This window comes from Miscanthus floridulus, chromosome 10 (assembly GCF_019320115.1).
Source record: "Miscanthus floridulus cultivar M001 chromosome 10, ASM1932011v1, whole genome shotgun sequence".
Classification (NCBI taxonomy): domain Eukaryota; kingdom Viridiplantae; phylum Streptophyta; class Magnoliopsida; order Poales; family Poaceae; genus Miscanthus; species Miscanthus floridulus.
The window spans coordinates 40,836,848-40,851,663 of NC_089589.1; the positions used below are offsets into that span (position 1 = coordinate 40,836,848).

The 14,816-nt window shown below is 46.1% G+C and overlaps 1 long non-coding RNA gene across 3 annotated transcripts; it reads left to right on the forward strand.

The window, feature by feature from the left end:
- The first annotated feature begins 9,232 nt into the window (after positions 1 to 9,232).
- Positions 9,233 to 13,426, forward strand: LOC136490076 (uncharacterized). 3 transcript variants are annotated; one of them, XR_010767504.1, is made up of 5 exons: positions 9,233 to 9,379; positions 9,466 to 10,424; positions 10,598 to 10,927; positions 11,049 to 11,243; positions 12,898 to 13,426. It is a non-coding gene; the product is annotated as an uncharacterized lncRNA (long non-coding RNA). The 3 variants fall into 3 exon arrangements; XR_010767503.1 differs by having other exon boundaries at positions 10,763 to 10,927; XR_010767502.1 differs by having other exon boundaries at positions 9,466 to 10,927.
- The last annotated feature ends 1,390 nt before the right edge of the window (positions 13,427 to 14,816 follow it).

Genomic DNA, 14,816 nt, shown 5'->3' on the forward strand with positions numbered 1-14,816 from the left:
TCTTCTCCAAAAAAAATAGCGCGGAACGTGTGCTGCTCGGCAGTTGTTGTACGAACTTGGAGATAAAGGCAACATAAGCGGTGTCTGAGCAATGTGTTCTATGTTGAACTCTCGGCCTTGGCTGACCCATAGTCCTTACAGTCGAGCACGGAGCCCATAGACATGTAGGACAAACAGGTGTGACCAAGGAACCGTAGCCGACCACCCATAACGCAGAGCGTGGAGCCTGTAGCACGTGTAGGGAGAAATCGAAGACTGGGTCTTCTCCGAAGAGAATAGAAAAGAAAAGATGTTGCTCTTCGATCGGGAAAAGTGTTCGGAGATTTTGGAGAAAACATGTTTGGTGATAACATTTGGAGAAATCATGTTCGGTGATTTTGGAGGAAACATCTTTGGCGATAACGTTTGGAGAAATCATGTTCGGCGATTTTGGAGGAAACATGTTCGGCGATAACGTTTGGAGAAATCGTGTTCGATGATTTTGGAGGAAACATGTTTGGCGATAACATTTGGAGAAATCGTGTTCGGCGATTTTGGAGGAAACATGTTCGGCGATAACGTTTGGAGAAATCGTGTTCGGCGATTTTGGAGGAAACATGTTCGGCGATTTGGAGAAACGTGGTCGGCGCAGTTATGGCGATTACGTATTAGAGTTCGTTATGAAGTAGCATGGAGCTCGGCGACCGCAAGTGGATGTTAAACCACAATTGAGACAAAACAGAGACAAGTTATGGAGACCAAAACTTTAATGAATATAAAATTGGAGAGTACATATCTAGAGTGTTTCAAGGATAGAAACGTATAAGGTGTTCGATGTGCCACGAGTTGGGAACATCGACTCCTTCTAAGTCACTTAGGCGATAAGAACCTGGTCGAGTAATCTCCTTTACGACGTAAGGCCCTTCCCAAGGGGAAGAGAGCTTGTGCATCCCCTTAGTTTTGTGTTTTCTACGGAGAACGAGATCGCCGACAGCAAATGAATGACCTTTGACGTTTCGGTTGTAATACCTCCGTAAGCCTTCCAGATATTTACCTGTACGAAGGCAGGTGATTAGGCGTTCTTCCTCGGCCCTGTCGACATCCTCAGACCGAACGGCCTCGGCCTGCTCTTCATCATAATTTTCCACTCTAGGAGCTCAAAAAGTAACGTCCGCTGGTAGTATGGCTTCTGAGCCATAGACCAAAAAGTATGGAGTCACACCGGTGCTGCGACTAGCTTGAGTACGCAATCCCCAGACTACAACTGGAAGCTCCTTGAGTCATCTGCCCGGGTGCTTTTCTTCTTTCTGATATAGTCGCTTTTCGAGGGCATCAAGGATCATGCCATTCGCCCGTTCGACCTGACCGTTGGCTCTTGGATGGGCAACGGAGACATATTTGACGGAGATGCAACGGTCTTCACAGAAGTCCCAGAAGTGATGGCCAGTAAACATAGTTTCGAGATCGGTGATGATGTTGTTCGGTAGACCAAATCTGTGGATGATATCTTCGAAGAGCTCAACTGCTTTCTTTGCAGTAGTCGAGACGAGCGGTTTATATTCAATCCACTTGGAGAACTTGTCGATGGCGACATACATGTACCGGAAACCACCTGGTGCTGGTTTGAAAGGGCTAATCATGTCTAGTCCCCAGCACGCGAAGGGCTAGGAAGCTAGGATGGTTTGTAGCTCTTGCGTCAGCACGTGTATTTGTTTAGCGAAGAATTGGCATCCTTCACAACATCGGACGAGGTCTTCTGCATCAGTGATGGCTGTGGGCCAATAAAAACTAGCTCAAAAAGCCTTGCCGACCAGTGTTCTCAAGGCCGCGTGGTTGCCGCAGGAACCAGAGTGAATTTCGAGAAGTAGCTTTACTCCCTCCTCTTGGGTGATGCATTTCTGTAGTATCCCTTCCTTGACGCTTTTCCTCATCAAGTTGCCATCCAGCAGCACATAAAGTTTGCTTCGACGAATTAGGCGTTCAGTTTTAGTCTTGTCGATGGGTACCTCGGCGCTGGTGAGGTACTTGATGAATTGCTCCCTCCAATTGGTGACCGACGAAGGTACCGCAAGTACCAACTGCTCGGCAAGGGGGACCTCTTTGACTTCCTTATCTTCTTTGATGGATGGCGCTAGGAGATCTTAAACAAAGACCCCCAGCGGGATCACGACGTGAGAAGAGCCCAGCTTGGATAAGTGATCGGCGAGTTGATTTTGGTCACGTACCACGTGGTGATACTCGATGCCGTAGAATTTTTCTTCGAGCTTCCTAATTTCGGCGCAGTATGCGTCCATCTTCTCACTAGAATAGGACCAGTCCTTGTTGAGCTAGTTGATAACCAGCGCGGAGTCCCCATACACCATGAGGCATTTGACGCCGAGCTCGATGGCTATATGGAGACCATGGAGACACACTTCGTATTCAGCGGCGTTGTTGGAGGCCAAAAAGTGTATCTGGAGAACATAGCGTAGCTTATCCTTGGTCGGCGTAATGAATAGAATGCCTACACCAACACCATTGATGTTAAGGGCACCGTCGAAGTACATCACCCAGAGTTCGGGGCAAGTAGCGGCGATGGGCTCTTGGATCTTAGTCCATTCAGCGACGAAATCAGCAACGCCTGTGACTTAATGGTAGGTCTGCTTCTGAATTTGATGGAATAGGTGCCGAGCTCAACAACCCACTTAATGATGCGGCCATTGGCCTCTTTGTTGCGGAGAATGTCCCCCAGAGGGAACTCAGTGACCACGGCGATCTTGTAGTATTCAAAGTAGTGGCGGAGTTTGCGCGACGTAATAAGAATGGCGTATAACAGCTTTTGTACCTGAGGATAACGAGTTTTGGGCTCATTAAGTACCTCGCTGATGAAGTAAACTGGACGTTGCACTTTATAAGCGTGCCCGGCTTCCTCGCGTTCGACGACAATAGCTGTGCTCACGACGCGAGAAGTAGCGGCGATGTATATTAGCAGAGTCTCATATGGACGTGGTGCCATCATGACCGGAGGCTTTGTTAAGAACAGCTTGAGCTGCTCAAAAGCTGAGTCTGCCTCCTCCGACCAGGAGAATCGCTCGGAGGCCTTGAGGAGTTTGAAGAAAGGTAGCCCTTTTTCGCCGAGGCGTGATATGAAGCGACTTAAAGCAGCCATGCAGCCTGTAAGCTTCTATATATCCTTGACGCATGTCGGCTGTTTCATATTGGTGATGGCGAAGACCTTGTCAGGGTTAGGTTTGATACCTCGAGCACTGACGATGTAGCCCAGCAGTATACCAGATGGAACTCCAAAGACGCACTTTGAAGGGTTAAACTTCCATCGATACTTGTTCAGGTCGGCGAAGGTTTCTTCGAGGTCGGCGATAAGGTTATCGGCTGTCTTGGTCTTGACGACCACGTCGTCTATGTAGGCTTCGACATTGCAGCCGATCTGTTGGTCGAGGCACATCTGGATGGCCCTTTGATAGGTAGCCCCGGCGTTCTTGAGTCCGAAGGACATAGTTGTGTAGCAGTATGCACCGAAAGGCATAATGAATGACGTCTTGATCTGGTCTTCTTCCTTGAGGGAGATCTGATGATAGCCGGAGTAACAGTCAAGGAAGAAGTGTAGTTCACAGCCGGTGGTAGAGTCTACAACCTCATCTATCCGAGGCAAGCCGAAGGGGTCCTTAGGGCAGTGTTTGTTAAGATCAGTATAATCAACGCACATTCTCCATTCTTTATTCTTTTTTCGAACGAGAACAGGGTTTGCTAACTAATATGGATGATACACTTCTTTTATAAACTCGGCAGCTAGGAGCCATTTTATTTCTACCCTAATAGCCTCCTTCTTGTCTGGCGTGAATCGGTGGAGTTTCTGCTTGATCGGTTTGGTGGTCGGCGAGACATTCAAGGAGTGCTCGATCTTCTCCCGTGGTACCCCCGGCATGTCTGCAGGTTTCCAAGCAAACACATCAGTGTTGGCACGTAGGAAGGAGACGAGCGCGCTTTCCTATTTGGGGTCAAGGTGAGCTCCAATCTTCACGGTCTTGGAGACATCGTTGAGGCCGAGGCCGACCTCCTTGATTTCCTTGGACTTGGCGGAGGCGCAAGGAAGCTCCAGCTCTGGGATCTTCATATCATCGGCGGGCGCTGTCTTGGCTTCGGTGACCACGCTAGCCATCTGGATGGAGAGGTCTGTGGCTTCGGCGAGAGCAAGATTCTCTATCTCGCAGGCATAGGCGACGGAGAGGTTGGCCCACAGAGTCAGGACTCCTGCAGGCAAAGGCATCTTCATCACCAGATATGCGTAGTGCGGTACGGCCATGAACTTGGCCAGAGCTGGCTGACCAAGTATGGTGTGGTAGGCGATGTCGAAGTCGGCGACGTAGAAGTTGATATGCTCGACAAGGTAGTTGCTTGCTGTGCCGAACTGTACTGGTAGGGTGATCTCTGCAAGTGGTCTGGATGCCCTTCCAGGTACCACACCCTAGAAAGAGGAGTTCGAGGGTGTGAGATCTGTTATCGTGAGGCCCAACTCCCTTAGGGCCCCGACAAAGAGTAGGTTCAAAGCACTGCCACCGTCAATGAGGACTTTTCTAAAGAGCACCTTCTGGACGGTTGCATCGAGGACAAGGGGGAAACGCCCTATGTAGGGTATGTCTGCCCACTGGTCGGCCCTACTGATGGTGATGGGGACCTCAGACCATGGGCGATAACTGGGGTTGGCGGTGGTTTCCTCTAAAGTGATGGCGAGCACTCGTCGGGCGGCGAGCTTCCATTCTCTTCTACTTTCAGTGGAGGCGAGGCCCCCAAAGATGGTGGCGACCACCTTATCGTGGTCCTGAAAGGCATTGTTGTTGCCCCTAGGTGGTCGGCGACCTCCGGCTCCATCGTTGGCGTCGTCATCGAGCCTCTTGTCCTAGAACTATTTAGCCAGACCAATGCAGTCCTTCATCTTGTGTTTGTCGTTTTTGTGAAGAGGGCACGGGCCGTCAAGGATCTTTTGGTATTGTTCGTCGTAGTTGCGCTTGGCGCGAGTTGACTGACGGCGGCGATGATGTGTTCTAGCCGGCGGCGGCGATTTTGGCCAGGCCTGTGTCCTCCTGTCCGATCACGGTCGCCGTCGCGATGGTAGTTGTGGTCGTCGAGGCGGTGGTCGCTGTGGCGTCGGTCGTCAGGGCGATCGTCGTAGTGGTGAGACGGGCGATGAGTGCCTGCATCCTCATTGAAGCGCACCTCGGCTTCCTCAGTGTTGGCGTACTGATTGACGGTAGTTATCATTTCGCCGATACCGGTGGGCGGCTTGCGGTTGAATTTGGAGCGAAGCTCACGATGGTGGAGTCCTCGGATAAAGGCGGTAATGACTTCAGCTTCTGTGATGTTGGGAATAGAGTTCCTCATCTCGGAGAAGCGTCGGATGTAGCTGCGAAGGAGCTCGGATGGCTTTTGGTTGATGCAGCTGAGATCATGCTTCGTGCTGGGTCGAGTACACGTGGCCATATAGTTGTCGGTGAAGACTTTCTTCAGCTCTTCCCATGATCCGATGGAGTCCGGCGCAAGGCTAGTAAACCAGCTCATGGCGGGTGGCATGAGCATGATGGGGAGATAATTTGCCATGATGTTGGTGTCTCCTCCATTGGCGCGGACAGTAATGGCGTAAGCCTATAGCCACTGAGTCGGGTTCATTCTTCCTTCGTAGGGCTCGACCTCGGTGATCTTAAAACCATGGGGCCACCGAAGCGTTCGGAGTGCCCTTATGAAAGCTGGAGGCTCCTCAGGGTTGTCGACACCGTCATCTGCGGCGTTGCGGTCGGGGATAGGCTCGAGGGCTGAGTCCGGGTTGCCATACTCCTTTTCGTACTCCTGGCGGCGACGCACTTCGTCTTCATGGCAACCGAAGCGACGTTGCTCGATATGCCGTCGCGCATCCCGGAGGTTGCTGACATGCACTCGAGCGTCTTGTTCGACCTCCTGGTCGTGTTAGCGATGGTGTTCGGCACGATGCCCCCCAGCTCCCCCCTGGAGAGGTAGCGACTAGTCGGCGAAACGGCTTTGACTTGCGCGGCGATTGGATCTCGGCGCAGCTGATCGGTGAATCGTGCTCGTGGAGCACGAAGGTCTTTGATCCTCACGAATCTCATTGACCTAACAGTGAGCCGCTTTAAGCATGGCGGCGATCTTGGCGAGCTCGGGCGTTTGAGGGAAATGAGCGAGCTCATTGGCGGCTACTGCCAAATTGACGCTTGGAGTCTTGAAGACGTCGTGGCCGTCAACACGGAGAAATTCTTCATCGAGGTTGCGGTGGAGCGGGAGCGGTCTTCCTTGAGAATCAAGCCGATTATTCCGAGCAGCCTCGGCCCTCGCAATGGCTACCTCGTTTTCTCGCCGCTGCACGCGGTTGACATTCTGGTTCTCCCGAGCAACGCGCTCCTCCTCGGTTTCGCTGTTCCGAGGAGGGCTGTCGATGCTGACGTTGAAGATCGCACCACCCTGGAAGGGTGGAAGGAGAAATTGCTCGGAGAAGGTTTTGGCGAGGGTCTCCATAGAGCCCTGAGATTCGGAGCCCGAAGTTTCTTCCGAGATAGTTTGGAGGGGCACCTCGGGGCTCCGGCCTAAGTGTAGCATGTTGACGGCTGACGGAAGCTGGACGGCAACCTGGTTGGCGAGTAGACGGGCGCAGTCCACCTGGTCGGCGAGTTTGCCCCTCAGGGCGTGTTGATAAGCGGTGGCGGCGTTGGTGGGCCCGAAGGGTAGGGCCGTAACCCCTGCAGTTCCCGAGCAGCCTCCGATAGATCTAGATCGGAGGGCGGTCGGCGCTGAACTAGAGTGTCCAAAGCCGATTCAGCGATGGAGAGACAATCGGCGAGCTTCAATCCGACCCGATCGATGGATTCGATCAGATTGCCATTGTTGATCTGCCTCCTCTGGTAGCGAGGAAGCGGACAGCGAGTCGTTGCTGAAGGAGACCTCGGAATCGGCTCCGAGATCGGATCTGCAGTTGCAGGTGCGGGGCTGGTCGGCGCAGAACTGATCTGCCCCGACTTGAGGAGCTCTCCGACTCCGTCAGCGTTGATGACCCACGAGATGGATCCGACCGTGAAGATCTGGCCGGGCTGCGGAAGGGACGAAGAGCCTGCGGAAAAAGCCAACTTGTTCGACAAGGAAACAGCACGCACACCCCTACCTGGCACGCCAACTGTCGACAGAATATGCTCGGCAGTCCTCCAAGGGGTATCCCACGAAGGTAGATTGATCGGTAGAGGAGCGTGAGATCAAGAACAAGAAGGCAACAGAGACACACGAGTTAGACATGTTCAGGCCATCAGTATGACGTAATACCCTACTCTTGTGGTCTGTTGGTTTGTATTAGCTATCGTATGATATGCCGTGATTTTGGAGGGGGTCCCTGCCCACCTTATATAGTCCGAAAGGCGGGATTACAAGTCGGTTAGATCTAAGAGATAACCGGAAAGTAATAACTGATTACAGAAATCTTGGGATCATACATATCCTAACAGATCTCGTAGTATCTTCTGGATATCTTCCCGATGTCTTACGGGAGGCGCCGAGCAGAATCGTGCCCCGCAAGGCTTCGTCTTATGGGCTGAGCCACCCCTGGGGGGCGCAGCCCATGTGACCTGCCGTGGGTATCCGGGGTCGTACACCCCACACACACCTTTGAAAACCACATAATAAAACTATGCACTAGGAATGGTCTTTAACCTTTTATGCTTAACTTTTGACATTGCTCGCAGGGGGTCTAACTAGACATGCCTCTTGGCCGACACATCATGCAGCTACTTGGCTGGCTTGGCCTCACATCACATGCGATTGGATTGTGACCTATCACAGTTACACCATGAATACTTGTGAGTAGGGATGGCAATCCTATTGGCGTGGATTGTGCTCGATGAGTGTGTGGATATGTATACAAAATTATATCAGTGGCACGAGCGCGAGTATGTCGCTTCAAGTGTAAAACTTTCTATAGGCCATGGCATATTCATATCCTTCCGAGGATTCAAAGTGCCAGGAAGAGTGTTGCTCTCTGAAACACCCAAAACCCTTGGCTCTAACCCGATATGTTTGGATGTTGTAGTTTTAGAAAACTATAGTCATCGAAAAATTGTGGTCTTATAAGATGATTATCTAAGATATGTAAAAACATGATTGAAAAAAGGATCTCAAGTGAGGTTTCAAAAACTCCAAATAGAGTATGGTTTTGTCATACCACGGTTTTTAAACACAAAAGATTTGATGCATCCAAACACTCATTCGTTTTGAAAATCCAAAGTATTTCTTTTGTTTGGATACAACAGACTTTGTAGTTTTAGAAAACTATGGTTTCATCAAAACGGTCTTTTTAGAGTTTTAGAAGATCCACACATTTAACCATTTTATTTTCTAAACCATGTTTTTTTTATCTCTTTGACTTGTAACAGTAGCATTTGAGATCTAAGTCATCTAGACAGGCCTGGTATTATTTTTGAGAGAATTATTTCCTTGGTTCGAAAAAAGTTCGGCTTACCTTCTTGGTCTTTTTATTTTTAAACTTACCTATTTGGTACAAAAACTATCTTTGGTTACTTATACGGCCCTTCCATCTGTTCTGCGACTTAATGGTGTCAAGTTAAGGATGAAATGATGATTTTGTCCCTGAGTGAAAAAATAATCAATGTAGAGTTTAGTTTGTCTGTGCTTAATTTTGAGGACTATTGCGCATGGTTTAAGGTTATCATAGTTGCGTAAAACCAGAAATATATTTTGAACATAACACTAACAAAATTAAGCACAGACAAACTAAACTCAGCACTTATTATTTTTTTCACCTAGGGGCAAAATTATCATTTCATCTTTGACTTAACACTGTTAAGTCCCCGAATGGACATATAAATAACCAAAGATGGTTTTTAGGCCAAACAGGTAAGTTAAAAAATAAAAGGGCCCAAAAGGTAAGACAAACTTTTTTTTAGGGCCAAAGAAATAATTCTCTCATTTTTTTCAATATTTGAAAAAATATTTCACGTCCAAACAAGATGTTTTTTTTTTTGAGAAATACGTCCAAACAAGATGTAGATGCTTTTAACCAGGGTGGCGGACCGGGACGGGCAACACAAACATTTTTTTTTTGTGAATTCATTTTTTTTTGAGGGGAGGGCAACACAAACATATATATAAGAAAAAGAAATTGATTCGTGGGTTGGGCCAATTTTGAAGTTTTTTTTTTGTTACTGGCAAAGCCCAGTGTTCTTTCTCGGAGAAGTTACACATCCTGAATTCCACATCCTCCAGAAACATCCACCCCCATCGCTCGCGACTCGACCTTCCCCCCGTTCCGCCGTTCCCGTCGTCTTCTTGTTCCCAGTCCCAACGGCGGCAGCGGCTGCGGTCGGCGGCCGGCGAGAGGGCCTTTCTATTGAACGAGGTGAGATTATGCGTCTACTAAAACTTCTCTTGCCTCATCCATTTCCATGGTGTTCTTTGGCGTTTCATCCTCTTCCGCTCTCGCAGAATCGCCGCACGCCTCCTGTTCGATGAAATGCCTCCGAGCAGCAACAACAAGAAACTCAAGCTGATGGCTGCGGAGAACGACGAGGACCGCATCAGTGCCCTCTCGGACAGGGCGATTCACCGCGTGCTCTCCTTCCTGCCGCCGCATGAGGCCGTGCAGACGTGCTTGCTCTCCCGCCGGTGGCGTGAGATCTGGAAGTCCATGCCCGTCCTGCGTATCGTCGATTCTGATTCTGATTCCTGGAGGAGCTCAGAGGAGTTCAACAAGTTCGTCAACCATTTGCTGTTCTTCCGCGACCTTACGCCTCTAGAAGAGTTGGACTTCACGACTTATCCGTGTTTTTCTGGATTTAAAATGCCTCCTCGGGACCCTCGGGTGATTAGTGTGGAGCCGGTTCGCTACCTCGATATGTGGATCCGATACGCCCTAATGCGCAAAGTTCGGGTGCTCAGGGTCCCATGTCAATGCTTCGTACCATTACCAAGACCCGTGGTTATTCAACGGGCCTCTCATCTCCCAGCACTTGGTGACTCTAGAGGTTTCTTGTGTTGTTCTGGATGGCTGCTCTATGGATTTTTCTTGCTGCCCTTTGCTAGAGGATCTTAAGTTTGAGAGTTGCCGAATTTGTGCCCACAAGATGTCGTCCCAATCCATAAGGCATTTGTGCATCACTAGTTGTGAATTTCCTGATGATGCTTCAAGGCTACAGATATTTGCACCAAATCTTTTTGCACTTGAACTGAGCGAAAATACTGGCTTGATTCCTTTCCTCGGAAGAATGCCATTGCTAGTAACAGCACTTGTTGAACTTTGCCATCGGCCTTCATCCTTTAGTGATAATGGTGATTATTGTGACCTCTATCCATCCATTGATTGTTATGGCAGCGAGAAGTGTGTAGCACTTGGAGGTCTATCCAATGCTACTAGTTTACAGTTGGGAATAAATGGACGTTGGGAGGTATGTTTGCCGTTCTTCCTTGTCTCCAAGCTTAGTTTATCCATTCACGCTTTTATGCAGGATGTTTATGTACCATCACATATTCATATACCTTAGACTGTACATGCTTTTTATGTGTTCTACTACCTACCTGTATGCTAAATTATTGTGTTTATTTGTATGGACATCTAAAGCTTGGGAATGTGAAGATATTTGGAGACTCATGTCAATCAAGTAACAATATTTCAGTGTCAGCAAAATGAATGAATCTTATAAAGCGAGAACTTCACTATATAACTGCTCTTATCTGTTGATTTTGCTTTAAAGTTAACTGGATGTTTTTTCCCCCTTTACCCCAGATCTTGAAGCGAGATTTGAAATGGAGCCTTCCATTTAGCAAGTTGAAGACTTTGGTACTCAATGGTTGGGGTGTGGAACTTGCTGGCTGCGATGTTCGTGGACTAATTTGCTTTCTCCAACTCGCCCCAATTCTAGAGAAGCTGATTGTTGACTTTTATTATCATGTATTAAAACTCACTCTCTAGCTTTATGAAATATATCTGTTTTATGATGCTTCACATCTTGCTAAATTTACTGTGCCTGACAGATTGAGCAAAGTTACATGTATAATTGTATTTGATGCAGGTGCTTACATTTGAAAAGAAAATCAACGAAAGTTGCAGTCTGGTGGAACAATTTATTGCTTCTGAGTATCTTAAAATAGTTGAAGTCAGATGCTCCAAGAATGCTCAAAATGTTCACAAACTTGTGGAGACTTTAATTGGCTGTGGCATACCTCCTGATATAATCAGTATCAGGAGAGAAGTTTTTTGATGACATGTAAGTTAAATTTTAACACTGCACACGCAAATAAGGTCTCACACCATTTTGAAGTTTAATTGTGTGAATTGTAATTGTTACTTGAAATGTAATACTATAACATTACATCTTACTTTAGAGAAATGTGGAAGTCACATTGAATGCATCTTGTAACAGCCCATATTCCTTCATTTTTTTTTACATATTTTCCTATCTAAATATCAATTCTGTTGTTCTCTTATCTGTTTAATGAAAATAATATATCTCTTGATTCAAATATGCACGGCTGATGTTTTAGGTTTATCTGGTTTGCTCTTGGTTAATTTCCAGTATTCTATCTCTGTCATATGTTAAACCAATTTAGTCTAGGGACAAGGGGAAATAAATTTGATTCATCTGCAGCCGATATATTCCTTTTACAGTTTTTTTAAAACTTTACAGAGCTGTTATGTTATTGGTTTTTGAATTTGTAACTTGCGCTGTCTATGCCATGAACATGAGCTTGCTGTCTAACAAAAACACATAGCATTCTGGATGTATAATGGCTTGCAGTTACTTCTTTTTTCCTTCCTTTTTAATTTACAGTTTCCAGAAATTACTATGGTCGTGTATCTCCATTCACGAATTGAACTTGAACTTGAAATTTAGTGCTGGACTAGTTGTGGAATGCGGATACATCAATAACAGAATCAAATTTTAACTAACTTTCACATTGATTTTTTCCTCTGTTAACTATTCATATGGCTGTTGCAAAATGTGTCTAATATGTGATATAAAGTCTGATGATAAATTTGTTTTTGTGTTTTCATAGTTTCTGTCCACTACATTAAACTTTTCTCTCCCTTTAGTACTATATCAGTAAATGGTTTTGCTTACTTCAGTGTCTAATTTAGCTTCAACTTTTTCCAACTTACTAGTTCTCTATGTTCAACTTGTACTTTGCTGTTTCAAGTCATTACTTTCATGCAGACTTCTAGTGCCTCCTTTTTGTTTGATAATTGTTTTGTACTGCTTTTAGTCCATAATCGCTTATGTTACTCTTCGATACTTGTTCTCATTTGCTATTTTAGTGCTCTGGGTCCTCAGTGCTTTGTTGCTATGATGCTGGTGATTTTTGCCATTCCCTAGTTCTCACTGGCTGCTACTTTCAGTGATCAGGATTCTTCAGTAGAGGAAGGAATTATCTGATAAGGTTTCAGTTAAAACAATAAGCTTCAAAATTATCGGATAAGTTCTCACTGTAGATATGAATTAGGTGGGAAATGATGAAATGGTATTTTAGTGGCACAAGGCTATTCATGCAATATGAAAATTTTGGTTGAAATTCTTGTTGAGAGTAGTGCAGTCAGTTTCACTAAAATATGTCAACTTGCATGCTAGCCTAGGTGAATTTTTGTAGGACTGGCACATAAAAGTTCTGATCTGTGTGCAAATTCGATCTAGCTACAGAAAAATCTCGCAACCACTGTAGCATTACTTAGCCTGAAAATAATGGTTACCGACATTTTTCAGAATGCCTTTTGACATGCAAACTTAGAAATTAACCACTTCGTGGCTTGTTCCTGCACAGACACCGTGGCTCCACCCATACAATTCAAATTTCCTTTTCCAGCAACTGAATATCCTGATATCATATATGACTCATAATTTATTATGATTTTTCATGTTTGTGCAGACCTCAGCTTCAGGATGCGCAAGGTTGATTTTGCTGTTAATGGGTCTGTACATTCTTTCTTGAGCACCCAGAAAGTTGTGGCTTGGGTTTGGATGAAAGAGATTGTTTGCTGAAGCTTACAAAATGGAGCTTTGAATTGGTTATATTTCCTACTTGGATGTGACCAGATTTAATGACAGTGTTCATCATATGCTTTCCACTACTCTGCAGTTGTAGTTTCGCAAGATGAACCTCTCGTCTCCTATGTTGAGAGCCAGAGTCTTGACCCCACCCCCACTTGTCTTTTCACTAACGTGCACACCTAATGGGTCTTGGTCTTGCAAGACTTTTGTCCTTCGTTCTATCATGTAATGCTTAGGTATATCAGCTTGTTATGGGCTGGCTAGGGGTCACCACTCTGTGAAGCTTCACTTCCGTTGGCGGTGATACATGACTGATGATTTTGCAGTTCTTTTCTGTCTCCCTGAAAAACTTAGATGTTGGCGAGAAAATTTGTAGATCCGTGAGAATATAATGAGAAAATGCGTGATCTTTATATTTTCTTTGTCATGACTATAATTCGCAATTAGCTAGGTTAACAAGAACACTAGTAGGGCTTTCAAATTAGTTTCGTCCTCATTTAAAACTATGGTACATCAGCAAATTTGTTGACTTGGCAAGGTAATTATGAAAGAGAGGATGAAAATTTCACTAGAATGAAATCCAGCCATTGGGGTTAGCAATGCGAATGAAACTGGATGAAACATGTAGGACTCCGTTTGCTCCCCACCCCGAGTGCCAATGCCACTATTTTAGTGTGCTTTTTGACTCTTCTCATGGGAAACTGCAAACTACGAGCAAGTACAATAATACATCTCACTTATCCTATGTGAAAGAGAGAATAAAGGAGAGAGAAGGAAATGGGCGCTACATGCAGCGCCGGTCGTATCCCAACTGCCCATGCTACCTGTGGGGCCGGTCGCTATCACCTCCTCACAATCTGCTCTTGCATATGTAGATGCTGTGGTCCCTGGATAATAAAAAATGATGTTAAAATTTAAGCGAGGAGCTAAACTATGGTATGCTTAGTCTATAAGGCTCTGTTTGGAACGAAGGATTTCCACGGGAATTTTGAGGGAACAGATTCCAGAGGAAAGGAATCACGTTGGAGCGTTTGGATTGAAGGAATGCCGAGTTACATTCCACAGGAAAGGGAGTAGCTGATGTGCAAAACGCAGGAAATAAAACATCCACTGCGATCCAAAGGAAACAATCATCGCTGGCTCTCTGCTGGCCCATATTTGCCTAACATGTTACAATTCCTATGTTATAAATTCTTGTGTTCTAAACAGCCTAAATTTTCAGTTCCTGTGTTTTGAAATCCTGTAGTTTTTCACTTTTCATCATACCTTGTTCCTGTGTGTTTTTTCCTATTCCTGTGTTTTGGATTCCTTCGTTCCAAACAGGCCCTAAGAGTTAGTCTCTTGATGGTATGGCTTGGCTATAAGACAAGCTTATTAAACTTTCTCTAAGACGACAGATACTACTCTAGAGATTCACGAAGCGTAGGATCTCTGGTTAGCCTAGAGGGGGGTTGAATAGGCCTGTTAAAACAAACTTAGGCAAATGTTAAATTCCACCCCGTGGCACTGTCGGGCCAGAACAGCGGCACTGCCGCACATGCAGACAACTTCGAGGCATAATTGAAAATTTGTGTATAGAAACTTAGATCAGATAAATTACTAAGGTTCCTACATGTATGTAGTTCACAGATCGACAGCTAGAAGTGGTAGGAACATCATACATAAGTAGATCGGCCACAAACCCTAGAAATCACCTCAACAACAATATGAAATGCAAGTAAAGTAAATTAAGCACAAGGTGACACAAGGATTTATCCCGTGATTTAGCTCATCACCAAGGCTTGCCTAAGTCCACGT